The following is a 27,571-nucleotide window of genomic DNA, read 5'->3' as shown; positions in this document are numbered from 1 at the left end:
ACCGGGTTTGAATTATCTGCTGAGGAAATTCTCTGATTACTGTTCTGGAAATGGTTTATCCATTAATTATGAAAAATCTAAAATTTTAGTTTTCGAAAGAAGCTGCTCCCGTTCTAAATGGGTGCTGGATGGCCATAACCTTGAACAGATAAAATACTTCAGTTATTTAGGGCTCACATTCCATCATACAGGATCTTGGAAGCACCACTGGCAAGCCTCCCTTCAAAAGGCGGAGATTACAAAGCTAGCCATACTCAGATTCTTTTTCACAAAGGGTGGCAAATATGTTCCAGCAGCCTTAAGGGTTTTCAAAGCAAAACCCGTTTCCCAACTCCTGTATGCAGCAAATGTCTGGCATAATGGGGACCTGCCAAAGCTAGATGGCTTTCAGGGAAAATTTCTACGATCTCTGCTGCAGGTACCCAACTGCATCCCCAACTCCGTACTTTTGTTACAAGCTGGTGAATGCCCAATTTCAACTAAAGCGTGGTGGGCTGCCCTAAAACATTGGTTCAGGATTTCAGTGTTTAATCTAGGGAAGTGTTTGTACCAACACTTGACCAATGAGGAATTTGTCAGCAAATGGCAGAAAACCATGGCTAAAAAAGCCACCTCTATTGGTCTGTCACCCCCCCCCAACTGTATTACCTGGGTTATGAAGGCACCCAAAAGATGTTAAAGCAAAGATTATGGGATAATGCACACAGTGACTTGCGATCTCGATCACACGCAGCCTGTAGTCCGCTGGCAGTAGGAGTACAATATGGGTATGTCTTTAAGTTAACATCTTACATTAAAAACCTGACAGTACCAAACTATTGAAGGCTTTTCACCAAAGCCAGACTAAATGTCTTTCCTTCTGCAGTGTTGGATGGCAGGTTGAGAGGAGCTCCCTACCAGGACAGACTTTGCTCGTGTGCTCAAGACATCGATTCCATAAAACATATTTTGTTGCATTGTGCAAAATATGAGCAAGCCAGGGCTGAACTGATACTACCCTTGCTGGTACCTTTCCCGGGAAAATCAGAGGCTCACTATGTCAGGTTCCTACTGGAAGACCGGACAAATGCTAGAACATTAGCAGTGGCAAAGTTTTTATCGGTGGTTGCAAGAACAAATGATCCCTAACTTTAAGTCTGAACAAAATGCTTGTTTAACCTGGAGGTAGGCTGTATGAATTGTCAAAACAAAATAAAAAAATTCCTTCCAGTAGCACATTAAAGACCAACTAAGTTAGTTCTTGGTATGAGCTTTCGTGTGCATGCACACTTCTTCAGATACACTGAAACAAAAGTCACCAGACCCTTCTATATAGTGAGAAGGTGGGGAGGGGTATTACTCAGGAGGGTGGTGGGAATGGGTGATTGGCAGATAGCTGTGATGAGCCTGTTGACGACTCTTAACGACTGCAATAGGTCTTACAGGAAAAAGCAAGGGGTGAGAAGGTGAAAAATGGCTTTGTCATGTATAATGAGATAAGAATCCAATGTCTTTGTTCAGACCAGGTCTCTCCATGGTTTTAAGTTTGGTAATAAGTTGCAATTCAGCAGCTTCTCTTTCCAGTCTATTTCTGAAATTCCTTTGTAATAGAACAGCTACTTTGAGATCTTGTATAGAATGTCCTGGGAGATTGAAGTGTTCTCCTACTGGTTTCTCTGTCTTGTGATTCCTGATGTCAGATTTATGTCCGTTTATTCTTTGGCGTAAGGTTTGGCCTGTTTGTCCAATATAGAGAGCTGAAGGACACTGTTGGCATTTGATGGCATACACAATGTTAGACGATGAGCAATTAAATAGTCCCGAGATGGTATGTGTGATGTTGTTGGGGCCAGTAATGGTGTTGTCCGGGTGTATGTGGCAGCAAAGTTGGCATCTAGGTTTATTGCAGGCTCTGGTGCCAGTGTCCGTGTTAAGTCTGGTTGTAGTATTATTGTGGGTTAGGAGTTGTTTAAGATTGGGAGGCTGTCTGTAGGCAATGAAAGGTCTTCCTCCCAGAGCTTGAGAAAGAGAACTGTCATTGTCCAGGAGAGGTTGTAGATCTCTGATGATGCGTTGTACTGTTTTAACTTGGGAGCTGTGTATGAATTGTGTATTACTTTGTAATGATTTGTTGGGTCTCTGCACCGTAATAAAGATTGATGATGACATTTCACCTGTTTATCACGCACATTTTTCAACCAGGCACAGAATTCCTTGAACCTAGGAAACGCTTCTGATTTCTGCTTGAGATTGAACACATGAATATACCTGGAATATGAATCAATGAGTACCATAAAGTATTTGGCTACACCCAAAGAGGGTGTTAGTGGACCAACAAGAACAGCATGCACTACCTGGTATGGTTCTGTAGCTTGTCTACTAGATACCTTACCTTTTGCAGCCATTTTAACCTTGTTTGCTGTGCATGCCTTACACTTCATGTGGTACCTGCAGGGTTTAATAGTCATACCTTCAACTAAGGCAGGCATTTTGGAAACTGCCTCGAAGTTTAAGTGACCAAGTTTTCTGTGATAATCATGAATACACCCTGCATGCAAAACCTTGTTAGTATCTGCAATACAACAAGTTTCATCCTGCACAACATCAACAGAATCATCATAAGGCAATACAAACAAACGATCAACATAATCAGCATGCAATACATAGTCATCTTCTTTGGTGATGGTGCACTTTCTCTTCTTGAAGGAAATGTCTATGTCCTGTTCAGTCAGTTGCGAGACGTTCAGTAGGTTGTGTGCAGCATCTGGAACAAAAATAACATTACGTATCGATGCATCCAAGCTGTGAAGAACAACCGTTCCATAGCCTTGACTGGAGATCGTGTGGTCATCCGCTTGGTGAATCGCACCTTCCTGCGGAGTAAAGGACACGAACAGGTGTTTGTCTTTGCAGACGTGCCGAGTGGCTCCCAAGTTGACAATGAAGAAAGATCTAGACGTCTTCTGGACCTTTGGAGGGTAGCGTGAGACCATAGCTTTGTGTTGCGTTGTCCTGGACTTCTGACCTTTGCCTTTTCCATGTGTTGAGCTTTTGCTGCACTGCTCTGTTGCCTTGAGATGTTTACAATCCCTTTTCACGTGGCCTAGACGTCCACACGAGTAGCATTTCACTGCCTTCAAAGCTTTGGCACCATCTAGTGGTTGCACTCCATTCTGGGATGACGTCTGTGAGGACTCCCCCTTAGTGATGCAGCTAGCACTACGCCAATCCGCTTCATTCAATATCACAGCGGTAACATGCGCTACCGTCAGCTGATCAGTAGGCAAAACAGCAAGCTGGCTGGCAATCGCTTCCCAACTTGAACCCAAAGAATGTAGAATCATGAAGGAATACACAGCCTCTGGAAAGGTGATTCCACGCTGTTGCAACTCATGCCTGAGTTTCTGCATTTCCATGAGGTGAGCACGTACCTCTGTTCCCACAGCAAGTGCCATATCATGCAACTTGGCATAAAAGAACAAAGAAGCTCCTGCCTCCGTTCTTAAATGTGACTCTCTAAGACTGTCCTACATCTGTTTGGCCGACGCAAAGGACATAGCTCTTCAGGGGACACAATAAGCGTCAGAGTTCCCCTTGCTTTGGAATCCTTAGCTTCCCAATCTGGGGTCATTGGAGCTGGGGGGGGCATCTGTTATCACATTAAACAGACCCTCTTTTTGTAGCAGGGCTTCTGCATACTGCACCCATTCCTGGTAATTCCCCTTTTTGAGCTTCAGCACCCCATCACGTTTTGAAGAGCTTCCATCACTTTTGGATTAGCCATCTGTATCATTAAAGCAGACTGAGTCTTGTTTACAAGCAGCTGCTATTCAAAATCACACTGCATGAGGCTTTTGCTTCTCCTGCTGCAGCCGATCAATGCTTTTGGCTAGAAGTTCAAAGTCTACCCTTACTGGCAATTACCATATTTTTCGCTCTATGGGACGCACTTTTCCCCTGCAAAAATTAAGGGGAAATGTGTGTGCATCCTATGGAGCGAATGCAGGTTCCTTGGCTTCAGCGATAGCAACACGAAGCCTCCGAAGTGCAGAGGGAACACTCCCTCCGCGCTCTGGAGGCTACATGTTGCTTTCGCTGAAGTCTGGAGAGTGAGGGGTGATGGTGCGCACCGACCCCTCTCGCTCTCCAGGCTTCAGGGATAGCCGCCTGAAGCCTTTGGAGCACAGCAGGAACTCGCGCTGCGCTCTGAAGGCTTCGGGTTCCTTTCGCTGAAGACAGGAGAGCAAGACTCTCCCAGCTTCAGCAGAGAGGGAGAACTGCACAGCACCCTTTCAGCGAAGCGGGAGGAGAAATGGAAGGGGCTCTGTTTCTCCTGCCGCTTCGCTGAAGGGGCGCTGAGCAGAAAGGGGGAGAATTTTTTTTTTCTTGTTCTCCCCCTCTAAAACAAGGTGCGTCCTATGGTCGGGTGCGTCCTATAGAGCGAAAAATATGGTAAGTAGGGACTGGCAGGCTTCCCAGGGCAATGAGCACATACCTCTCATCACTCTTCTTGACATGCAGAGAAGATAAGCTGCATTCCGTTCTGGTGCCCATGACCAAAAATGTTGGAACTCTGTTTGACCGAGCTGCTCCTCCGGTCGAGTCCTCCAGAATCTCCTCCGGCGGTGATTAACGACCTAAGCCTTTGATGAGGCTCCAGGCACATTCCCATTACACAGAGTATACAAACAGCAGCAGAAGGACAAGAAATATGAGCTACATCGCTACATTTTATTTCTAACTACGCAGGACAATAAGAATATACATCTGCTCTCTGTGAAAGCAGAGAACCAACTGGAACAAAGGAACAGGAAACCAGTAACATCAACATCCATCTCCCGTCTCCCGTGAGACTTCCAACAGTCTGGAATGTAAACAGAGTCATGTGACTCCAAGCACTGCACAGTGGCATAACAGAAACCTAACAGTAATTAGCCCTGGCAGCCTCCCCAGGGCAGGGGAGGACTGTCTCAAAGACCCACGGTTTGTCCGAAATTGCCGGCGTTCATTAAGATGCACCCAGCAGGACACTGGGTCAATGAGCACAACAACGGCCAGCACTCTCCGATGCCACTCCCATCTAGCCGGTCACATCTGTTTGGGATAATATCTATATTTTTAAAACAAACAGATGCAGTCTGATTCGGAAAAGCTGAAGGAAAAAAAACCTGCAGAAAAGACAGTCTCTGGCGTATGAGCTTGGACTTCAAAGAGATCTTCATCACGGTGTGTAGAATGTGGAGCCGATTGGTATGCTTTCCCCCCCTCTTTAAGATCAACAATTGTTTTTTCATGCCAACCCTCATTAGGAACTTAAATTGCTTTAAAAAAAACAAGTGCAGATGGACTTTTATTTATAATTGGGACCCATGCGCAGCTCTTTTTAATACTTGAAAGGAGAACAAAGGATAAGATGGCGCTTACTTACTACGCAGTTTTAGAAAATTCGGAACTAGTCTCCGATTAAGCTAAACAGGAATTAATTGCCAGCTGACAACGATTTGAGATAACATTTTGGACAACATATAATGCAGCTGTTTCTGAATGATTTTTTTTTTCATTTTGAGCAAGAGAAAAGGCTAAATTGATGTCTAGCGCCCCCCCCCCCAGGGCCCGGGGGGGGGGTGAGTAGTTTTCAGGAAGGCTGATCGATCGCCAAATGATTGATATATACATATACAACAAAAGGAACAGACTGCTTAAGAACAATTCAACACTTGATAACAGCCGGACAGGAAAGATTAATGATTTGGGAGCTGCCAAGATATCAAATTCAAAGAACTGGACAAAAGCCTGGACTGGATGGGGTCAGCTGAGGGGGGGGGAAAGCAGTGGAAGGGAACATAATATAAACAAGTCTGCACTCAGAGGTGGAAAAATTATTTGTGTTTTTTGACGTGTTGAAGATCGCAGAGCCAGAGGCAGAGAAGTTTGGAGAGATAAAATCGGATATGGAAATATGGAAACATCGTGAGAGGCAGGACTAAGAATTTGGAGTTGCTTTGAGGTTCAGGCCGTGGGAAGCCGTAAAACAAGAATTAAATTTGGAAGACAATTGGATTTTTTTAAATTTTAGGGTTTTTTTTAATTGGATTATGATTTGAATGTTAATTGGATGTTTTTATTGGGAAATTAATAAATGCTCTAACAACAACAACAAAAGAGCTCTAGCCCTGCACCTACCTCACGGCGGCCATCCTCCCCTAATGAAATTGAACTTCTCGTTTGTTCTTCGCTTCTCATTTTCTCTACCCAATCCTTTATTTTAAGTATTCTCTTCTCTTTCTCTTCTTTTTCAATTTCCTTTTTAAAATTTACTGGGAAGTCTTCTATCATCACCACTGGAGTTAGTGGGGAGTTTGCTGGTATAAATTTTCCTTTATATTTCACCCATATCTCAATGATATTTCTTAATAAGGGATTTTCAATATTCTGCCACTATTGCCTATTTGGTTTGATAAAAAATATATTCACTAACTTCTCCCTCATTTCCTGTGAACCACTCTCTAACCATTCTAACTCTCCTTGTTCTGTTATTCCATCTATGATATATTTTAACTGTCAGGCATGGAGAGTCCTCCATTCCCTTCGGTAACTTAACAGATAAGAATTAATGAGCAGTTGATAGATTTATAGTCCTTTTATTACAGCATCATGTTGCAAGCACAAATACACAACTCTCTGCAAGGAGAACAGTTGCTTAGTCTAATCATCCTTCCAGCTTCCGCAGCATTTTGGGCATCAACAGGAAGTTCCTCCCTCCCTCTGACTCCTTTGTTCTCTGATATGTCCGGATCTCCGAGTCTGAGGGGGTCCTCCATGCTCTCAAGTGATGTCTCAGCTAGGTGCCCCTTCCCTTCTGTTTCTGTCATCATTATCTCGTAACTGGGTAACTCCCCCCTAATCTGTTCAGTTTCTGCCTCTCTCTCTGCTTCTGAACACGCTGTCGGCAAGGGGTGGGGAGTGAATCATCTATCGGAGAGAAGCTGGTCTGCCATAGAATGCATTCCCCAGTCCTCGTCTTCAGTCCATTCCTTGACACACTATAGAATATAACTATATTGGGGACACCCAGTCCACCTGTTTTCTGGGGTTTATACCATCTTCTTTTATTAATTCTAGGGTTCTTATCCCCATTACAAAATTTATTGATCATACTTTGCCAACCTTTTAGCTTTGTCTCCAATATCTTAATTGGTAACTTTCTAAATAAAAAAAGTTATTCTAGACAAAATTTTCATTTTAATTATCGCTATTCTTACGAACCATGAAAGCTTAAATTTATATTCCTCCAGTTTTTCCTTAATTTCCCTCTTTAATTTGTTAAAATTCTCTTTTTCTAAAATTTCTAAATTACTTATGTTTATTCCCAAGTACTTTATTACATTTCTTAATGTTATATCTATTTTTATTTCCTTCAAAAAAATTGCCTTTCATCTTCATCATAGTTAAATATCATCATCTCTAATTTGGACCAATTAATTTGTTATTTTTGTTATTTCTCCAGTTTTTTTCAAATGTGCCTCTGTTACCTGCAGATTTTCCAGCAGATTTTCGATTGTTAGCAAGGTGTCATCTGCAAATAAGCTTATTTTCTCTTTTCCTTTATTGCTTATTCCTTTTATATTTCCATCTTCTCTAATTACATTGGCCAGAGTTTCAAAGACCAATACAAATAAAATTGGGGATAGGGGGCATCCTTGTCTTGTGCCCCAGGCTAGTGTTATTTGTTCTGTTATATTCACTACGACATATGCCTTGTTCCTCAGATATAATTGATTTATTAATCCCTTCAATCGGTCTCCAAATCCTAAACTTTCTATAATCATTTTTAACGCTGGCCATTCTACACAATCAAATGCCTTAAAAATATCCAATGCTACCATACCAGCTTTCAATTTATTTCTTCTTATTATATCTATTTTGTTCAACACTCTTCCTACTAAACTAGACATCTGTCGGGACTTTGAAGAAGCGTGGAATAACTTCTCAGGGAATTCTGAGCAATGTGGGGTTTTTTGGAGGTTCTGCAAGGACTCTGTGGACCTCAGAACTTCAAGGGGATTACCTTGAGGGACGGGGCACCCAGTGGCGCCCAGATGGGCTCTCCTGCTTTTCGGGTTTAAATTAAAATCCGAAGACGGGATAGAGTGGCGGGCACGAAAGGGAAAGCACCACTAACTCTGCGTTGTGCAGTCTCAGGCTTCGGATGAAAGCGGCAAGCTTCCAGGAAAAAGAACAAATTTTAAAATAAAAACCTACAGGATAATTACATCCTTGGAAATATTGGAAAGAAAGCAAGGAAATTCAGATAGCTGAGGGGCGTAAAAAGGGAGTCCATCCTGGCAGCGGTGAGAAAATGGTGCAGAGAACAAAGTCACAAGAATGAAGACGGAAGTGAAAGTTCCTGCTGAGTAAGTGCAAAAGTGAAAGTCCTCAGAAACATTGTACTGAGGCAAAGTTATCGTGTAACAATTTAGCTGGGAGAGGAGTTAATAAAAAGAAATTTGTATTTCTATCTTGGCAAGACTCCTGAAATTTGGTGGAAGGAAGAATAATGTGCTGAGCTCTAGCCCAGGGAACGGCAACTTAGTAACGAACAGAAAGAGATAAAGGACAGAGTTTTAAATGGCTTTAAGGATTATTGAAGAGGGAGAGGTGGAAACCCCGAAAAGTCCTATTTACGCTCCTTCAAACTTGTCTGCTATTATTTACCTATGAATCTACTCTTCAAGATTGCGTCTGAGGGTCTTTGACTGTGTCTGCAACCCCCTCACTATGGGGACTTGCTGGCAGTTAGAGACTGAATTTCGGGTAAAGTAGGGGGAACGTTTGCCCCCTCCCCCCCAGAAAAGGAAAGAGTTTTGCATTTAAACTCCCTTTGTGGACTTAAACTCTCTTTGTGGATTAAAAGAGTTCTTTTTGACTCCTTTGTGGAAATATGGATTTATAGAGACTCCACTGATGGATTAAGCCGACAAGTGGCAGAAGAACAGAAGAGGACACATTCTGCAGGACTAACCATTGAACTTAAATATCAATTTCTGTCTTTCATTGTTTGAACTATATTTTATGGGATTGGAACTGGAGTCTTTTGAAGTTGGTTGTGAAGAGGGAGAAAGTGTAAAGTACAGTGGGGGAAGGGAGATACTCCAGAAGACACCTAGAGGCAAACATTTAAATTACAAGCGTTGCTTAATTTGTTCTTTCTCTTTCCTCCACTGCCCCTTTTGAGTGTATGGTTCCCCTGGTGGACAAAGTTTATATTTATATTGCAACATATAAATTTCTCTTTTCCCCTCTGTCGCTCCTTTTGTTTGTTTGTTTGTTTGTTTTTGAAAAGTTTTTATTGTTAAAATAATTCAGCATTAATACACACATATTACGAATATACAAGCGTACAAACATATATTTCATACAATCCTTAAAAATATTCAAACATACCTACACTCAATCCCACAGATAATTCCTTTTCCCATCACCATCCAGAACCCCTCACCCCACCTTTGTGTTAGACTTCCAATCTACTCAATTGTAATTTCTTTCCACTTCTATTACTTTCTTTCACACACCTTTAACCTAGTATTTAAAACGGAACTTGTTTATTCTAATAGGATTCTGATTTTTCAATATGGTTTTGCAAGTATCCTTTAAACACCTTCCAGTCCCTGTCTATCTTCTCTTTCGAGATCCTTCCAATTTCTCCCATTGTTTTGGATATATTGTAGTACTCCAATAATTTGGCAATCCACTCTATTTTTGTCGGTATAATACCACTTTTCCATTTTTTTGCAATCAATAGCCTTGCGGCTACTGTTGCGTACAAATATAATGTCTTGTCTTCTTCCTTTAGACTTCCTGATACTATTCCCAATAGAAAACCTTCTGGTGTTTTCCTAAATGAATATCTAAACATTTTTTTCATTTCGTTATATATTGGTATCATAGTACCTTTTCCAGTGTTGCATCGCCAGCAGACATCGCTACAATTTTTATTCATTTTTGCTATTCTTTCAGGTGTTAAATACCATCTATGTTGTGTTTTAAGGTAATTTTCTTTCAATATATAACACATAGTGAATTTCATATCTTCTTTCCACAATTTTTCCCATTGCTCAAACATAATATTTTTCCCAATATCTTGCGCCCATTTAATCATGGATGCTTTAACCAATTCATCCTTTGTTTCCCACTCTAAGATCAGATTATACAACTTAGATATGTTTTTTTATTTTTCTTGTATTAAGTATTTATCAAATTTTGATATTTCTTTTTCAAATCCTAACTTTTTGTCTTTTGCTAATCTTAATTTGAATATATTGGAACCAGTCACTAATATGAGCTTTAATTTCTGTATAATCCTTTAGTTCCAATTCTCCGTTTTCTTCCTTTAATACAATTTTATAGGTAGCCCAATTTTCTTTCATATTTAATTTTTTCACTGCAACAATTTCTGCTGGCGATGCCCACCAAGGAGTTTTCGGTTCTAGGAGTCTTTTATATTTCTCCCATATTTTATATATAGACTTTCTGACTATATGCCCTAGGAAGCCTTTATGTACTTTGACTTTCTCATCTATTAAATAGGCATGCCATCCAAATCTCGTCTCTACTCCCTCTAAATCCAATACACCCGAGTCATCTAATTTGATCCATCCTTTTAGCCAGGTCAGACCCACCGCATCATGATATAACTCCATGTCAGGGAGGCCAAATCCTCCTCTCTCCCTCTTGTCTATCATTATTTTGTGTTTTATTCTTGGTTTTTTCCCTGACCGCACAAATTTGGCCAACTCTCTTTTCCAATTATTAAAACATTTATTTCCTCCTAGTATTGGGATACTTTGAAATAAAAACATCATCCTTGGTAATATGTTCAGCTTTATTACCAGTATTTTCCCTAGTAAGGAAAGATTTAATTTCCCCCATACTTGCAAATCCTTTTTTATTTCAGTCCATGTTTTCCCATAGTTCTCATTACTTAAATCTATAGTATATGTTGTTAAATTTATTCCAAGATACCTTATTTTCTTTTTAATTTCCAATCCTGTAATTTCTTGTAATTTCACTTTATTGTTTTCTTCCATATTTTTCACTAGTATTTTGGTTTTCCCATAGTTTAATTTGAATCCTGCTAATCTGCCATATTCATTTATACATTCCAAGATTCTAGGTGTGCATTGTAGGGGATTTTCTGTTGTGATCATAAAGCCACTTCCGACCCTCGGGAGGAGGTGGTGTTGCGGGCTTCAGGGGAATCCTCGGGGCCGCGTCATCCCCAGAGCCAGCCAATCGGCTGGCTCGGGGTGTGTGGCTTGCCTCACTTAAGGCAAGCGCGGCCCCGGGATCTCCCTCTTTTGGCCACTCAGCTGCTGAGGTTTTTGTTCGCTGCTTTGTTTTCAGCTGTTTTGCTTTTTCAGCTTATTACTGTCGCCGCTTTGCTGCTATCGGGTTTTGCGTGGTTATTTACCTTTAGGAGTTTGATTCCCTTGCAGGAACGGGCTGAAAAGAACCGTGCCTTCTTTGCCCTGGGTTGGTTCGGGCTCCGCTCGGGCGCTTCTTCCGTCAGCGCCGATAAAAAACTTTGTGCAGAGGCTGCGCTCGGAAAATCAGCCAGGGAACCTGTAGTGGTAAGCCGCTGCTGCTCGGGGCACAGGGGAGCTGAAAGCTGCGTCGCTACAAGTCGCTGGCTGTTTTAATCAAAGAGTCACGGAGAGCTGAGCGCTTTGCTGCCAAAAGCGGGCAATTTTCTCCCCCACCCCAGAGTTGAGAGCAGAGCCGTTGGCAAGCTGCCTCAGCGGTCGCCCAGGGTTTGCCTTCATTTGGGGTTTGATAGCGAGGGGGGGGGTAGACACGTGGTTTTAGCCCTGCCTGCTGGTTGGTACTGGGGTCCAGGATTTGCTCCTGGTTAGCCTTTCGTCAGCTACCCCTGCTTCGGCGGCTGCCAATTCTGTGCGTTCAATACACCCCCCCATTCATCCCCCTCCTCCCGCGGCTGCCTGGGCATCTAGGAAGCTGGGCAGTTGCCCGGGTTACGGCTCCCGGCGCCAGTTTGTGTGTACCACGTGGTGAAGCGGCGCCCGCCATTTTGGGTGAGTGCATTGTGCTGGCAAGTGGTGAAGCTGCGTCCGCCATTTTGGGTGAGGGCATTGTGCTGGCAAGTGATCTTAACTGAGGTTTGCAGGCTTATTTAAGCTGTTTCTGGTAGCCCAATTACTTAGCAATTACTCAGAGCGTGATCCTTTGCTCGATTTGGCAATTTTGGTCAATTGATTTATTTTAAGCAATTTATTAAATTTAAAAATAATAATAATGATGATCGATGGCAGGGAACTTCTGGGGGGGGGGGGAAGTGACACACCAGACCCCACCAATGCGAATGAGGGCTTCCAGGCACACGGAGACCATCGCCTTTCATGTGGCCACACTGGCAGGACCCCCAATAATACTGGGAATGAGCTGGCTAGCACGGCATGATCCAGTAGTGTCATGGTATCAGCGGTCAGTTACCTTTGGGTCAGCTTATTGCTTGGAACACTGTCTGGTGGGGGGGAGAACCCAAGAATGACAGTGGCCAGGGTGGCTGGGATGGCCGTGGAACAAAAAGGGAAGGTGCCACCACAATATGCGGACCTGAAGGAAGTCTTCAGAGAGAAGGAGGCAGATAAACTACCCCCATAGGCCCTTTGACTGCCAAATCAACTTACTCCCAGGGGCTCAGGTGCCGGTGGGTAAGCTGTACGCCATGTCCGACCGGGAGATGCAGGAGTTGCGGCAATTTATTGACAAGAACCTGAAGAGGGGGTTCATAAGGGAATCAAAGGCGGTGGGGGGCAGTCCGGTGTTCTTTGTGGACAAAAAAGACACTAATCAGCCCAGGCTTGTAGTGGATTATAGGGGGCTCAACCTGGTCTCAGAACCCATGACCTTCCCAATGCCCAGGATTGACGACATCTTAACAGGGGTGAGACGGGAAATTTTTTACCAAGCTGGATCTCAGGGGAGCCTACAATTTGATTAGGATAAGGGAGGGGGACGAATGGAAAACTACCATGTTCACCCCCCCTAGGGGCTTTTGAGTACTTAGTCATGCCATTTGGATTACAATCGGGCTCCGCCTGCTTTCAAGGATTCATGCACCACGTGTTGGGGCCCCTGCTGTACAAGAACTGCGTAGCCTTTTTGGATGACATCTTGATCTATTCGGACAATGAGGACCAACACGTCAGGGACATCAGGGAAGTACTACAGAGACTGCAGAAGCACCAGTTGTGGGTCAAGCTGGAAAAATGCCAATTTCACATCAGAGAGGTCGAGTTTCTGGGATACAAGTTGTCAGACAAGGGCCTAGCTATGGACCCAAGCAAGGTGAAGGCGGTGCTGGAATGGAAGGCCCCCAAAACCCGGAAGGATGTGCAGAGGTTCTTAGGGTTCAGCAACTTCTACAGGAAGTTCATAAAGAACTTCGCTCACTTGACCGCGCCCATCACAGATTGTCTCAGTAGCAAAAAGAAGTTCGCGTGGACAGAAAGTGCCCAGCAATCCTTTGAAAGACTGAAGAAGGTGTTTGCTTCGGAGGAGCAGCTCCTGCACGTTGAGCTGGAGAAGCCCATGAGACTGGAGACGGACGCGTCCGACCGAGCCGTCGGGGCGGTCCTTTTGCAGCCGGGGGCCAAGCAGGGCTGGAGGCCATGTGCCTTTTTCTCAAGGAAGCTGAGCAAGTCGGAGCAAAACTATACAGTGTATGACCGCGAACTGCTGGCAATCTATGCGACTTTTCGGCAATGGAGACATCTGTTGATAGGGGCGCGGCACAAGATCCAGGTCTGTACTGACCACAAGAACTTGGAATACTGGTGGAACGCGCAAATACTCAACCAGAGACAGATTCGATGGGCTCAGGAGTTCTCCAAGTTTTCCTTTGAGATACGATACGTGCCGGGAGAGGAAAACGTAAGAGCGGATGCTCTCTCCAGGAAGCCGGAGTACATGGAAGGAGAGGGACCGCTGGAGAACCGACACGTGTTTCCCGAGGACAGATGGGTGGGGGGGGGAGCGTTGGTTGGGAAACGAGAACTGGCTGGGCTTACCAGAGACGACGCGTTCGCTCAAGCGAAAATCAGGGATGGAAGGGAAGACCATGGAGGGTTTGAGGAAAAATAAGGGCTACTGTACTATAAGGGGGCACTGTATGTACCAGGGGAGAACTTGAGGGGGAAGGTACTCAAACAACTCCACGACAACCCAACAGCTGGACACTTTGGGCAGTACAAAACCATGCTGCTCGTCACCAGGCAGTTCTGGTGGCCAAAGGTGAGGGAAGATGTACGGGAATATGTACGGGGGTGCGACCGATGCCAGAGGGCAAAGGGGGAGAGGGCTGCCCCCGCAGGGTTACTGGAACCCTTACCTACACCGGGAAGACCCTGGGAGGTGGTGTCCATTGATTTTATGACAGATTTGCCCAAGTCGAGGGGGAAGACAGCAGTCATGGTAGTAGTCGATCTACTGACAAAAATGTGCCATTTCATAGCTTGCTCACATGGAGTGACAGCAGAGGAGACGGCCAGGTTGTTTGTGGATCACATTTTCAGACTGCATGGGGATCCCTCGAGAGTCATCTCGGATCGCGGGAAACAATTTACTTCCCGGTTCTGGAGGAAGCTCATGAGCTTCCTACAGGTAGAATCATAGAATCATAGAATCATAGAGTTGGAAGAGACCACAAGGGCCATCGAGTCCAACCCCCTGCCAAGCAGGAAACACCATCAGAGCACTCCTGACATATGGTTGTCAAGCCTCTGCTTAAAGACCTCCAAAGAAGGAGACTCCACCACACTCCTTGGCAGCAAATTCCACTGTCGAACAGCTCTTACTGTCAGGAAGTTCTTCCTAATGTTTAGGTGGAATCTTCTTTCTTGTAGTTTGGAACCATTGCTCCGTGTCCGCTTCTCTGGAGCCCCAGAAAACAACCTTTCTCCCTCCTCTATGTGACATCCTTTTATATATTTGAACATGGCTATCATATCACCCCTTAACCTCCTCTTCTCCAGGCTAAACATGCCCAGCTCCCTTACCCGTTCCTCATAAGGCATCGTTTCCAGGCCTTTGACCATTTTGGTTGCCCTCCTCTGGACACGTTCCAGTTTGTCAGTGTCCTTCTTGAACTGTGGTGCCCAGAACTGGACACAGTACTCCAGGTGAGGTCTGACCAGAGCAGAATACAGTGGCACTATTACTTCCCTTGATCTAGATGCTATACTCCTATTGATGCAGCCCAGAATTGCACTGGCTTTTTTAGCTGCCGCGTCACACTGTTGGCTCATGTCAAGTTTGTGGTCAACCAAGACTCCTAGATCCTTTTCACATGTAGTGCTCTCAAGCCAGGTGTCACCCATCTTGTATTTGTGCCTCTCATTTTTTTTGCCCAAGTGCAATACTTTACATTTCTCCCTATTAAAATTCATCTTGTTTGTTTTGGCCCAGTTCTCTAATCTGTCAAGGTCGTTTTGAAGTGTGATCCTGTCCTCTGGGGTGTTAGCCACCCCTCCCAGTTTGGTGTCATCTGCAAATTTGATCAGGATGCCCTTGAGTCCATCATCCAAGACGTTGATAAAGATGTTGAATAAGACCGGGCCCAAGACAGAACCCTGTGGCACCCCACTAGTCACTCTTCTCCAGGATGAAGAGGAACCATTGATGAGCACCCTTTGAGTTTGGTCAGTCAGCCAGTTACAAATCCACTGAGTGGTAGCATAGTCAAGTCCGCATTTTACCAGCTTCTTTACAAGAATATCATGGGGCACCTTGTCAAATGCCTTGCTGAAATCAAGGTAGGCTACATCCACTGCGTTCCCTTCATCTACCAGGCTTGTAATTCTGTCAAAAAACGAGATCAGGTTAGTCTGACATGACTTATTTTTCAGAAATCCATGCTGACTATTGGTGATCACAGTATTCCTTTCTAGGTGCTCACAGACTGTTTGCTTAATGATCTGCTCCAGAATCTTCCCTGGTATTGATGTCAGACTGACTGGGCGGTAATTATTTGGGTCCTCTCTTTTCCCCTTTTTGAAAATAGGGACAACATTTGCCCTCCTCCAGTCTGCCGGGACTTCGCCTGTTCTCCAGGAATTCTCAAAGATGACTGCCAGTGGTTCTGAGATCACATCTGCCAGTTCTTTTAATACTCTTGGATGCAGTTCATCTGGCCCTGGAGACTTGAATACATCTAAACTAGCCAAGTATTCTTGTACTATCTCCTTAGTTATTCTGGGCTGTGTTTCCTCTGCTGAATCATTTGCTCCAAATTCTTCAGGTCGGGCATTGTTTTCTTTATCGGAGAAGACTGAGGCAAAGAAGGCATTGAGGAGTTCAGCCCTTTCTGTGTCCCCTGTTTGCATTTCACCATCTTCTCCTCTGAGTGACCCCACTGTTTCTTTCTTCTTCCTTTTGCTACGAACATACCCATAAAAGCCTTTTTTGTTGCTTTTAACCTCTCTAGCAAGCCTGAGTTCATTCTGTGCTTTAGCTTTTCTGACTTTGTGTCTACACGTGCTGGCTATTTGTTTGAATTCCTCTTTGGTGGTTTCCCCCCTTTTCCATTTTTTGTACACATCCTTTTTTAATCTTAACTCAGTTAAAAGTTCTTTAGATAGCCACCCTGGCTTCTTTAGGCACCTTCCATGTTTCCGTCTCATTGGTATTGCCTGAAGTTGTGCTTTTACTATCTCCCTCTTAACAAACTCCCAGCCATCATGAACTCCCTTTCCTTTTAGTATTACTGTCCAGGGGATCTCACCCAGCACTTCCCTAAGTTTTTTGAAGTCGTCTTTCTTAAAGTCAAAAAATTGAGTCCTAGTATGCTTGGCTGCTCCTTTCCGCTGTATAGTAAACTTCAGAAGAGCATGATCACTCGCGCCTAATGATCCTTCCACTTCTACCCCACTAACCAGGTCATCAACATTGGTTAGGACCAGATCTAAAATGGCTGTTCCTCTTGTTGCTTCTCCCACTTTCTGGACAACGAAGTTGTCTGCAAGGCCAGTGAGGAATCTGTTTGACCTTATGCTCTTGGCTGAGTTTGACATCCAGCAAATATCCGGGTAATTGAAGTCCCCCATTACTACTATCTCCCTTCCTTTTGCATGCTTGGCCATCTGTTCCAGGAAAGCATCATCTATGTCCTCCGTTTGGCTTGGGGATCTATAGTAAACTCCCACAATGAGGTCACTGTTATTCTTCTCTCCCTTAATTTTGACCCAAATGCTCTCACTTTGGCTTTGAGGTTCTAAATCTTGGATCTCTTCACAGGTATACACATCCCTGACATATAACGCCACTCCTCCTCCTTTCTTATCTGGTCTGTTTCTCTGAAATAGATTGTATCCCTCCATTATTACATTCCAGTCGTGGGACTTATCCCACCAGGTTTCAGTGATGCCTATTATGTCATATTTAGTTTGCTGTACCAAGAGCTCAAGCTCATCTTGTTTATTTCCCATGCTTTGCACATTAGTGTACAGACATTGAAGTCCATTAATCATTCCCCCGTGTCTCTTATTTAAGGATTTTTTCCTCCCACCACTAGGTCTGCGTGCTGTTTGCTCCATTTGGTCTATGACATTTGGATGATCATCTTCATCAATTGATAGACTCCTACCTTCAGGAGCACTGTCTCCCTCCCCCACATTAGTCAGTTTAAAGCCCTCCTGATGAGGTTTCTGAGATTTTTGGCAAAAACATTCCTCCCAACCGTTGTGAGGTGCAGCCCATCGCTTGCCAGAAGTCCATCTTCAAGAAACTGCAGTCCGTGATCTAAGAATCCAAACCGTTCCTGTTTACACCATTTGCGAAGCCAGCTGTTCACTTCTACTATTTTTCCCTCTCTCCCTGGGCCACGTCGTTCAACTGGGAGGACAGATGAGATGACAATTTGTGCATTTAATTGCTTCAATTTCCTGCCCAGAGCCTCATAGTCTCTTTTGATCTTCTGGAGGCTATTGCTTGCAGTGTCATTGGTTCCCACATGAACCAAGAGGAAGGGGTATTTGTCAGTGGGTTTTATGATTCCTTGCAGTCGTTCAGTTACATCTTGGATCTTAGCCCCGGGGAGACAGCACACTTCCCGAGACATCTTGTCAGGCCCACAGATCACTGCTTCTGTTCCCCTCAGTAGGGAATCCCCTATCACCACTACATGCCTCCTTTTAGGTTTGGTCGGGGTTCTTCCGTGAGCTGTCCGTTCCAAGGACGCCTGCACATTCCCTGAGGACTGACTTTGCTGCTCGTCTTCATATACCTGATCGAATGTAATGAGGGAGAGATCCTCAAATGGAGTCTGCTCTTCGTCTTCCATGCTAGGGGAGAGGACCTCAAAGCGATTGTGTATTTCTAAACAATCAGAGCGAACCCTGGGCCTCCTACTTCTTTGAGTCACGTTTCTCCATATATCTGGCTCCTCTGTTGGTGAACTAGCCTCCTTCTCAGGGGAGTCCCCTGTCTCCTCCTTGGTGGAGACGGTGTGCTCTGTTGCTTCCAAAAAGAGCTCCAGCTCTCTAATTCTTTGGAGCGTAGCTACACGTTCCTCCAGTTGCTGGACTTTGTCTTTTAAGAGGGCAATCAACATGCAATTGCTGCAGGTAAAGCTGCCTGCAACCTTTGGCAAGATGGCAAACATTGCGCAGGAACCGCAGGCGACTGCAGCTGTTCCCTCACTCTCCATCTTGAGAACGTGTCGTTGGGGGTGGCTACAGCGGTCCTCCATCATAAGAAGCGTGCAGACAGGGAGAGCAGCTAATCAGCCACAAAGAAACACACACAACCAGAAAACCCTTTTTGCTCCTTCTTCAGCTGCTGCCCTGCAAGCTCTGATTATCTCCTCCCACAGCTAATCACCTGCCTCAACAGAAACCCTGCCCCCTCTGACCTTTGCACATGGAGAGCAGCTAATCAGCCACAAAGAAACACACACACACCAGAAAACCCTTTTTGCTCCTTCTTCAGCTGCTGCCCTGCAAGCTCTGATAAGCTCCTCCCACAGCTAATCACCTGCCTCAACAGAAACCCTGCCCCCTCTGACCTTTGCACAGGGAGAGCAGCTAATCAGCCACAAAGAAACACACACACACCAGAAAACCCTTTTTGCTCCTTCTTCAGCTGCTGCCCTGCAAGCTCTGATAAGCTCCTCCCACAGCTAATCACCTGCCTCAACAGAAACCCTGCCCCCTCTGACCTTTGCACAGGGAGAGCAGCTAATCAGCCACAAAGAAACACACACACACACACACACCAGAAAACCCTTTTTGCTCCTTCTTCAGCTGCTGCCCTGCAAGAGGTGGGCTTCTCGACGGCGAGGCACCCGGAAACCAACGGACAAGCAGAGAGAGCGAACGGTATACTCCAGCAATATCTACGCTGCTACGTCAGCGAGAGACAGAATGATTGGATAGAGAAACTCGCGTTGGCTGAATTTGCGTACAATAATGCTGAACATGTGTCCACAGGAATGAGCCCGTTCATGGCCAATTATGGGTGTCACCCCAGAGCCTTCCCGGGGAGGAGGAGGAAGAATGGAGTGTACCCGCGGCAGAGCAGTTTGTAGAAGAAATGGAAGCCTTGCACCAGCAACTCAAGATGAACTTGGAACAGGCCAAGGAAGTTTACAAGAGGCAGGCGGACAAGCACCGTCGGGAGGGGGAGGCCATACGGGTGGGAGACCGGGTGTGGTTGTCAACCCAAGGGTTACCCCTGAAGGGAGGTTGCAAGAAGTTGCAGCCAAGGCGGCTGGGACCTTTTGAGGTGAATCCCGTGGCATTCAAGCTCAAGTTACCAGACAGCATGAAGATACATCCGGTGTTCCATAGGTCCCTACTCTCACCGTACCGGGAGGGGCAGGAATTTCCGGGGCGGGAGGGAGGAGTCACCACCCACCCGCAGGTAGAGGAGAGGGAACACCGCAACCAAGCCACGGAAATACTAGATTCAAGGTGGCGAGGTCGCCAGGTGGAGTACTTGGTAGCTTGGGAGGGAGAACCCAGGTCAGAAAACACAAGGGTCCCCGCTGAGTCGATTAGTGACGGCTATCTGGTGGGAGAATTCCACAGCTTGTTCCCAGATAAACCAAAACCACTAGCGAGATTCTGGGAGGAAGAATTTGGAACCACAGACGACGAAGAGGACTTTGTGGGCTTTCCTGCCTCCGAAGGGGAGGGGAGGTGTCCAAGGGAGAAGAATCGGACTGGGAGGGCCACCCAGCGGGTAGAGACCGGAGCGGGTGGGAAGCGGGGTTTGAATCCTCAGAGGATAGTGATAGCTCCTTCAGGGGCTTCCCCGCATCGTCGGCCGAGGAAAGGGACGAGATAGAGTCGGAAAATCGGGCCGGGGATGGAGGGGGTCCTGGGGGGGGAGGTGGATGTCAGGGAACTGCCATCGGAGCCAGAGGCGGAGGGAAGGCTCCAGAGGGATGCTGGAGAGGGTCCCAGTAGGGAGAGAGGCAGCCCATCTGGTGGGGAAGGAAATCAGCGTAGCACCAGTGGAGAAGGTGGGCAGATGGGGGAATCGGAGAGAAGGCTCCTGGACTCCTCACCGGAGACCAACGGGGAGAGCACGGGTCCTCCGCTGCCCACACCCTCCCTGCGCAGAAGACTTCCGCGCAGGGAGAGTAGGAGGCGACTGGGCATCAAAGAACTTCTTTGCTGGAAGAAGTTCAAGAAACACCCACTGATGGATTCTGCCAGCGATTGAGACAGCCACGGATGGGTGGCTGTCCGGACAGAAAGGGTTCACCCAGGTGACTCAGCCAGGTGTGGCGACGACTTACGCACGAGCAACCCCCTAGAACCATTACAACAACAACAACAACAACAATAATAATAATAATAATAATTTAAAAAGAAATTAATTAATTACTTGTACAGCATAACCTGCCTAGGGGGGTGAAGCTAAAGTGTCCAGAGCTGGGATAGTAAGAAAAGGCAGGGAGCGCTGGCTCAAGCCTTTATTATTTGCAGCAATTTAATTGAAGCTTTAAAGTGCTGTTGTTAGTGCTTTACTCATAGCGTGCTCAGCTGATTTAATTTCAGGGCTTGGTGGCTGAAAAATTTAAAGCATTATCCCTCAGCGCCTGGCTCATAGAATCCATATACCTTTTTTAGGCAGAAAAGCGTTTGGTCTCATAAATATATCTTGTTGCAGTTTGAGTGAGAGTGGCGCAGTAGGAACCCCAGCGAAATTGGGTGCTTAGAACTGTTGTTGGGTAGTGTGGACAGTACTGAGCTAGGAACACCATTAGAGCCGGTGCTGTTTTAAGGTTGGTGTGGTAAATACTGAGCTATAGTGTACCGCTAGAGCATTAACTGATTTGAGTGGCAGCACAATTAATTGCTGTGGTGACATGGCTAACAGGGGTAGCCCACAGGCATCCTTTACCAATGGAAGTGGGCCTGATGCGCAGGGCGGGTCGCAAACTCCTGTCATGCCTTGCAACCCTCAGGCCTTTGCCCAATTCTTTTCCGCTTTTGAAAAATTCTATCTACAATGCAGGCGAGGGGTCGCAGGGACTTCGGCGACAATGGTTGGTACTCATGATTGCATTCCAGACACTCTACCTAGCAATCAGGAGCGCCCAGGTGCATCACCTTCCTGTTTAAGTGTTGAGCACCCTGGCAGCAGCACGGGTAGTCGCCCTCGCACGCGCTCTCAGTCTTCACGCTCACAAAAGGCTCAGGGGAAATCAACAGGCCCCCTCTCCCAATAGTGGTGGGTCCGGAACACAAGGAGGGTCGCAAATCCTGGCTAAGCCATGCAACCCTCAGGATTTTCTGTTGTGATCATAACATCATCTGCAAAGACTCTTAAGTTATATCTTTTTTCACCAACTACTATTCCTCTTATTTGGTTGTCCTGCCTTATTTTCTTTAATAGAACCTCTAATACTATTATAAACAACATTGGGGATAGGGGGCAGCCTTGTCTTGTACCTTTAAAGATATTGATTTCTTCTCCAAACTCTCCATTAATAATAATTTTTGCTTTCTGTTGGTTAAATATTGCATTTATACCTTTTTGGAATTTTTCACCTAGACACAATTCTTTTAATAGTTTTTTCATAAATTCCCATGAGACTTTATCAAAAGCCTTCTCCGCATCAATTGAAATCAAGGCTGCTTGTTTATCGCTTCTTACTTGTAGATATTCAATTATGTCTATTATATTTCTAATATTATCCTTTATTTGTCTTCCTTCCACAAATCCAGCCTGATTTTTATGTACTATTTTTCCTATTATTTTTTTCAACCTGTTAGCCAATAATCCTGCATAAATTTTATAATCCGAATTTAACAACGAAATAGGTCTATAATTTGAGACAGATTCCAAGTCCGTACCTTGTTTTGGCAGGAGCGTTATATACGCTTGAGTCCAAGAGTCTGGAATATTCCCCTTCTCTACCGCTTCCTCTATTACTTCTTTTAGTGGGTCAATTAATTCATTTAACATTTCTTTATAGTATTCTGCTGGTATGCCGTCTGGACCTGGAGATTTCCCTATTTTTAATTTTTGAATTGATTCCTTAATTTCTACGGTTGATATTGGTTCATTTAATAATTTATGGTCTTCTTCTGCTATCTCTATTAATTTATTTTTCTTTATATATTCCTCTATTTCTTCTATTGACACTTCATCTTTTTGATTTAATTTTTTATAATATTTTTCAAATTCTTTTTTAATTTCTGTAATATCCCTTATTGTCCTCTCTTCTACTTTTATCTTATTTATTAATTTTTCATTTCTTTGTTTCTTTAATTGCCAGGCAATTATTTATTTGCCCATTCAAAATTTTTATATTTCCAACATTTGATTTGTTGTTCCACCTCCTGTTCTATAATTTTATTGTATTCTACTCTCAGTAATTTAATTTCTTGATTTAATCTCTCTTTATTTTTGCTTGCATAGGCCAATTTTTCCTTCCTTTTAACTTCTTCTAAAAGCTCCCTTTCCTTTTTTTTCTTTATTCTTATATGCTATTGAGTTTTGTTGTATGAAATATCCCCTAACAACTGCCTTCCCAGCATCCCACACTATTTTTACATCTGTCCCTTTCCTCCAATTGTTTTCAAAATATTCCTTCATCAATTTTCTGGCTCCTTGTATTACTTTTTGGTTTTTTAATAGGAAAACATTCATTCTCCACCTTTTTTTTCCTTTCTCCTCTTTTCCTTTAAGAGTTAATGATACTGGATTGTGATCAGTGAGTGTTTTTGGTAATATTTTGGCATTCTCTGCTTTAATTGTCATATCCTTAGTAATGCATATACTGTCGATTCTAAGAAGATTTATTGCTCAGATAAGCCTGGCGTCCGGCCCGCTCTTGCTGCCAGGCCTCTGCATTCCAAAGTCCGCATTCCGATGCTCTGAGCAAAATAGCAGAGTTCGCAGCGGTCAGAGAAAGCTACGGTCTTCCGTGCTTCTTCAGTGTGCATAAACAGAGTCCCAGGGTTCTAATAAGTAAAAGCAGCTTTATTTACAGCAGAACTAACCATTATCTAACACAGCGCACAGCATCGTGAAAAACACGTCCGCTCTTCTCAAAAGCGAAAGCAGAGAGAGCGGGCCGGACGCCAGGCTTATCTGAGCAATAAATCTTCTCAGATTCGACTATACTAATTTTTTGGTTCTGAGAAATATGTGAACTCCTTTTTGACAGGATATTTATATCTCCATATATCCACTAAATCAAAAATCCTTACCATTTCCACAAAGCTTTTTGGCAGCTTCCCTTCATTTCCCCCTCTCTTCTGCGATCTGTCCAATTCTGGTTCCATTACTCTGTTTAAATCCCCTAACACAATAATTATCATATCTATATATTCCATTAATAATTATCTTACTTTAACATAGAATTCTGATTTTCTTTTATTTGATCCATAGATTCCCGCTACCACAACTGGTTCCCTCTTTATCTTCATATAACAATTCTGGTTCGTATTTGCTTTTAACATACATTACATACATTACATACATTACATACATTACATACATTACATACATTACATACATTACAACCCCCCTCTTTTTTCCTACATCAGATGCGATGAATTCTTCCCCTAACTTTGGTTTTACCAATAATCTTTTATGCTTAGTATTGATGTGAGTTTCTTGTAAACAAGCAAGGTCCCACTTCTGCCTCTCTAGGATACGTTCAACTTTCTGCCTTTTCCTCCTATTGTTTAAACCATTTACGTTCCAAGATAACAATTTAAATTTCATTCTTTATTAGTTAAAAAATTATAAAGTTAGTAGAAAGAGTTTAAGTTATCTGTGATGGTAAAGGAGAAGAGTTTTGTAATAGTTATTGGTCTGATTATTTACCACTGGCGAAGTTCTTTATCCTTCCACCCTTTGCTGAGCTCTTTCTTCTTCTTCCTCCTCATCCGATAGCTCTCCCTTTTTTTCCTTCCTCATTTCTTTTTTTTTAAATGAATTTTATTAGTATTTTCCACACAACAACAACAACAACACGAAATATATCAAAAGATAACAATACACAACACACAAAAATCAACATTCGAAAACTAAAAAAGACAACAAAAAACACCCAAATCCATATCTTACAAGTTAATATTATAAACACTAAAACAACAACAACAACAAAACATTGACTTCCACCAATCCCACAGCACCTCCTTTATCTCTCATTCTGTCTCCCTGTTTTCTTTATCCTCTCTATCCTAACATCTAGATATAAATCTTTCTTTCATATCCTTTCACTTCACAAGGTTATTCCAGACTCAGCCAGATTTCTGCCCTCGAACCTTGACTTTTGAGGTATTCATTTAGGCACTCCCATTCTTTTTTTACTTCACTTTTTGGTTTTTTTCTTATTATATCTATCAATTTGGCTAATTCTAAGTATTCTGAGAGCTTACATAGCCACTCTCCCCTAGTGGGTAACTGATTCCCTTTCCAGTACTTAGCCACCAGGATTCTTGCTGCAGACGTTGCATATAAGAAAAAATTAGTTTTGTCTTTTGGAATATCGTCATTCAAAATTCCTAAAAGGAATGCCTCTGGCCTTTTACTATATGATATTCTTAATATTTTCTTTATTTCTTCGTGGATCGTGCTCCAAAATTTCCCAGTTTCAGGGCATGTCCACCACATATGGTAGAAGGTTCCTTTTTGTATCTTGCATCTCCAGCACTTATTATTATATGTTTTATTCATTTTTGCAAACCTTTCTGGTGCCAGGTACCACCTGTGATACATTTTCATATAGTTCTCTCTTATTAGGTAACATGCTGTAAAATTTATAATTTTTTGTCCATAGTCTTTCCCATTCATTATTGTGAGGAGTTGTTGCTGCCAAACTAGTAGAGCTAACGCTCCAGGCACACAGCCATTTCTGTCTTGTTGATTTATTACTAAAAGTTCAAAGCAGTTACAAGAGTTCAAACAAATGCGTCCATGCTTAACTCAGTCATTAAAAATAAATAAATTATTAACCGACCAATCAAATCAAATCAAATCAAATCAAATCAAATCACATAAATTCCGAATTACAAAGCCGAATTTTATTTTTTTTGTTGGGGGTACCCATATTTCAAGTTCTGAAGGGGATTCCAATCATCTTCTTGCTGCTGTGTTAATATCCACAAATCTGTCCAAATAATGTTCATAATTCTATCCAGTCCTATCTTGCTGTTCCCACATCTCATCTTATTCATATATTTTTCTTTTTTCTTTGTGATCTCTTCTGATAATCTCCTTAAGCAGGTAAACACCAGTTGTAATCCTGTGTGAATTTTTCCGTTCGTCCAATCACCATATCGAGATGGTTTCCATATATCATCACTTCCATAAATAAAAGCACTCTTTCCATCATTAATCTTCGCAAATCTGTTGCCTTCTTTAGTCCTCTGAGGAGGTTCGCCCACAATATGAAAACAGATCCATTCCTCCTCCCAGACATAAGTCTTTCGACAGAACTTGCCAAAATGGCGACGCTGTTTTTTTACTGCGTCATACCAAAGCTCTTATACTTTCCACGATCTCCTTAAAACATGCTTTTGGTTAGAAAATTATCTCCACACAGTCTTAAATCATCAGCTTAGGTCATTTAAGCGGCATTTCTGACTTGTGGGGGGGGGATTCTTGGTTAATCACATAGAGAAAAGAAAGGAAAGTTCCCCCCCATCCAGTCCCGTTGCTGACATACCGAGCCTTGGTGTGTCTTCTCATGATATATTCCTGTTTATCCGACCCGTCTTCTTTCTCAGAGATCTCTTCAATTAGCAGTCTTTACTCCCCATTCTTCCTTGAAATATGTCCACTAGCTTCCTCCTAATTGTTTCTTTTGAAGTTGCTGCAGCTAGAGGCGCGAATCAGAGACAGCATCCAGGACAGCCGAAGTCCACACAAGGGCTTTCTGCCTAGTGCCCCCACCCCCTCGAGTTTGGGGGTGGTATAGGGCACAGCAGGCAAGGGCAGTCCCCCCCCCACTCGCTTGGGGGGGGGGGCGGGAGGCTGCTTACTCCCATCACAGCCTCTTAATTACCTCGTGTGGGTCGGAGAGATGTTATTGTCCGCCATCTTCCAATGCTCCCCTAGTGGCCCCCCCATGCTTAACTCAGTCAGATGTCTCGACTGAATATTTGTGACGTCTTTTCCCCCAGCATGCCCATCGGTGCAGGGCACGCCTCCTATTTCCTTTGTTCTGTGAGTAGCTAGTTCCGGGGACTGGTTGCCCACTCCCTATTTCCTCCTCGTCTGAGTCGGATGACAGACTGCTAATGAGCTCTTTTGGCTCTCGGTAATTGCTTCTCTCTCCCCTCGTCTCGCTAGCTGTCTCCCTTTCCCTGACATCCACCCCCTCCTCAAAGGCCCCCTCCCGTTCGGGAGTCTCGACCGTCTCCATTTCTCCCTTCTCCGGGGTGGTGGAGGGAAAAACTGGAAAACTACCCTCCTCCTCATCCGTATTTTCAAAAACCTCCCTCAAACCCACAGTTCCTCGTGTTCCCCAATAGATGCCCTCTTCTTCTTCCTCCTCCTCGTCAGATGGTGGGAATCCCTCAAACTCCTCTTCATCGTCCGTTGTCTCGAACACCTGTTGAAAAAACCTACCTTGGGGTTCGGGTTTGTCAGGGAAAAAATTGTGGAACTCCTCCACTAGGCCCTCTTCGGTGATACAGTGGTGCCTCGCAATACGAAATTAATCCGTTCCGTGAGGCTCTTCGTATAGCAGTTTTTTCGTCTTGCGAAGCAAGCCCATTGACAGCTTAGCGGATTAGCGCTATTAGCGGTTTAGCGGCTTTTAGCGGATCAGCTGATAAGCGGCTTATCAGCGGATCAGCTGATAAGCGGCTTAGGGCTTAGGAAAAGGGGGGGGGGAAAGGGGGGAAACCCGCAAGAACTCGCAAGACATTTTCGTCTTGCAAAGCAAGCCCATAGGGAAATTCGTTTTGCGAAGCGCCTCCAAAACGGAAAACCCTTTCGTCTAGCGGGTTTTCCGTCTTGCGAGGCATTCGTCTTGCGGGGCATCACTGTACAGCTTTCCGGGACCCAGGTATTCTCTGAACTTGGGGCCCCTTCCCAC

The sequence above is a fragment of the Podarcis erhardii genome (assembly GCF_964252035.2).
Source record: "Podarcis erhardii genome assembly, chromosome: W".
NCBI lineage: Eukaryota > Metazoa > Chordata > Lepidosauria > Squamata > Lacertidae > Podarcis > Podarcis erhardii.
This window is presented reverse-complemented; position numbering follows the sequence as displayed.